At 42.0% G+C, this 2,726-nt stretch overlaps 1 long non-coding RNA gene and 1 pseudogene across 1 annotated transcript; one reads left to right on the top strand and one right to left on the bottom strand.

Moving 5' to 3' along the window:
- Positions 1–255: 255 nt before the first annotated feature.
- LOC120872088 lies at positions 256–912 on the bottom strand. Its single transcript, XR_005723168.1, has 2 exons — positions 658–912; positions 256–419 (listed from the first exon to the last, which is right to left on the bottom strand). It is a non-coding gene; the product is annotated as an uncharacterized LOC120872088 (long non-coding RNA).
- A 767-nt stretch (positions 913–1,679) lies between these two features.
- Positions 1,680–2,078, top strand: LOC120873053 (annotated as a pseudogene).
- The last annotated feature ends 648 nt before the right edge of the window (positions 2,079–2,726 follow it).

Genomic DNA, 2,726 nt, shown 5'->3' with positions numbered 1-2,726 from the left:
TGAAGGTCAGACATTACAGCATCTTGAGATGGGACCATGCACTCGACCTACAGATGGCAAGCTCAGAGCCTGCGAGATTCACATATGCTCCCCTCGTAGGATCTAGGATCAAAAAGACAATCTCTCTACCCACTCTCCTTACATTTTCCTAAGTAACAACCACAGAGGATCCAACCCACCAGCTTGTCCCATTCCTAATCAGAAAAAAACAGCCCTTTTGAGATACTCATTTTTCTTTATACATTGTATTTTGGGCTACTTTTACATCGCTCCCCACTGTCCAGAGCTTTTTCTGATGCTCCAATGTGGAGATAATATTCAGATCAGACACAGAAATTCTGGGACTCCGCTGGTGATTCAGTGGTTAAGACTCTGCATTTCCAATGCAGGCGGTGCAGGTTTGATCCTTAGTCAGGGAACTAAGAGCCCACATACAGAATGGTGCAGCCAAAAAAAAAAAGTAAACAAGCAAGCAAAAACAAACAAATAGACATTCAGCATTATCAGAAGAAAGAAATCTAAAGTGCTGTGGATTTTTTATAACACTGAGCCAAAAGTCAAAAGGTAGAAAATAGGAAATCAGATTTTTTTTTTTTTTTTAACATTTGCCAGTGAGTTTTGTACATAATTAAGCTCTGGGACAACCTCAGATATGACATGAAACAGACACAGCATCTGAAGAGGGTCAGTTTCACCTTGTGAAGCTGTGTCATGCCCGAGTCACCAGAACTCTCACATGAAAGACATCAGGGCCTCCCAAGGGGCACACAGGGAAAATGCAGATACCCAAGGACAGCTCTGGAAGGAAGTCATCCTCACCCACAGACAGTAGGTTCCTGTAGGTCTCCAGCATCACGTCCCTGTACAAGGCCCTCTGAGCAGGGTCCAGGAATTCCCACTCCTCCTGAGTGAATTCGATGGCCACATCCTCAGAGGTCAGTCGTTCCTGAAATGAAACCACATGTCACCAAAAGGGCCATGAAAAGTTCTCACTTTCATGCAAAAGAGAAAGGTAGTAAGGGGTAAGGATTTATGAGATCCTCCAATTAATATGAATTTTTCATCATTGTTCAAAATCCATGAAATATATAAAGATAAAACTCAACACTGTTTTGGATATACAGAAGTGTCAGATATTATGTTCTACCCAGTGAGTGCAACTCATTATCTAGATGAGGTACAGCATGAGCGGTGTCTTCAGAGAAGACAAAGTCCACGGCACTCTTAATGGAAAGGTCAAAATTTTCAGGTATGATGTTGATAACAGCAGCAAGGACCAAAAGTGTCTGAGGGCTTCCTGTTGCTCTAAATTACTGTAGTATTACTCTAAACATTAACTAAGTACTTTACAGGCAAGAACCTGTCATCAATCTAATAGCTCATTAAAGAACCATCTGTTCCCACCTTAGAGAAGAAAACCCGTGTCACAGACACTCTGAGAAATTCAACTCAGAGCAAGAAGGTAAGAAATGTTACATGAAGCACCTGAACTGAGAAGCTTGGGCTCAGCAACTGAAGCTTAAGCATCTAACAATGAAGTAATACAAAGAACATTAAAAGTCCTTTGATAGAGGGCTCCTAAAGAAAACTTGAAAGAAGTCCAAGGTGAACCTCCTCCCTGCCCCTCTGTCTTCTCTGCAGGGGGAGCCTCTCTGGCCTCGGGCCTTCATCCCTTGAACATGGACGCCTGTGCCAAATTAGTCTCTACCCACTCCCTGATCGGGAGAACCTTCCCCCTGTTGAGTGATCACTGTCTGCAGTGGTGGTGAAGGACTGGAGACACTGACTGATGAGAGCCACAGCAGCTTGGCAGCCCCAGGTCCCTGGATCATCTCACTTATTCCTAGCCACAGCTTCCAAACCAGTGCCATTTCAAAGGACTCTGACACAGCAGCCAAGTTCCCTGGAGCTGGAGCTGCCACAGCAAGGGTGGCTGGCTCCAGGGCTGGAAGTGGGACTGTGTTCGGGAGCTTCATCACTGTTATGCCAGGAACCCTTCTCTGAAACAGTAGCTCTTCTATGCCATGGGCTTGGCCCTCTCGAAGGCCATGGGGCTGTTTTGCCTGATGGTGGTCTAGCTCATCTTCTTCACGAATATGAAGGAGCTGTTTCCACCTACTATAGTTCTTTCTCCTGTGTCTGCCCTGTATGTCCCCTTTCCTGGAACTCTGCAGGCAGCCTGGGGAAAGTGGTGGGCTCAGGGTTTGACAGAAGGAAAACAAATAAATATTGTATTAATATGAAAAAAACACAAAGTCCAAGGTGAACAATGTGGAATGGCATGAAAGGTCACTATAGATGTGGATACAGAAACACAAATGTTAGTAATTTACTACTTAAAACACTAACAGGGTTGTTTAGAAAATTCCAAGGCCGCAAAGTATACTGATAACATAATTTCAACTGAAAAAAAAAAAGGTGATATGTAGTTTGAAAATCATGATGTTTTCTATTGCACATGCATGCATGCTTATCTATAAAAAAATTAACTGAAATGAGAGGTTTCATCTTTTGGAAGATTTTTTGGACAATTTTATATCATCCTTTTATTCACATGTATTTCAGCATCTTTCAGATGATAAAAATGTATCCTTTGTACTCAGTTGAGTTTGTCAACAGGATTCTATACTATGCTACCAAAAGAAAACTGGTAAAAACATTAAAAAAAAAAAAAAGAATAGTTGAACTCAATTCATAATAAAATTACCATATACAAAAATATTAAT

This window comes from Oryx dammah, unplaced genomic scaffold (assembly GCF_014754425.2).
Source record: "Oryx dammah isolate SB20612 unplaced genomic scaffold, SCBI_Odam_1.1 HiC_scaffold_13, whole genome shotgun sequence".
NCBI lineage: Eukaryota > Metazoa > Chordata > Mammalia > Artiodactyla > Bovidae > Oryx > Oryx dammah.
Note: the sequence above shows the minus strand (reverse complement) of the source record. Positions and strands in the feature narration are given on the sequence as shown.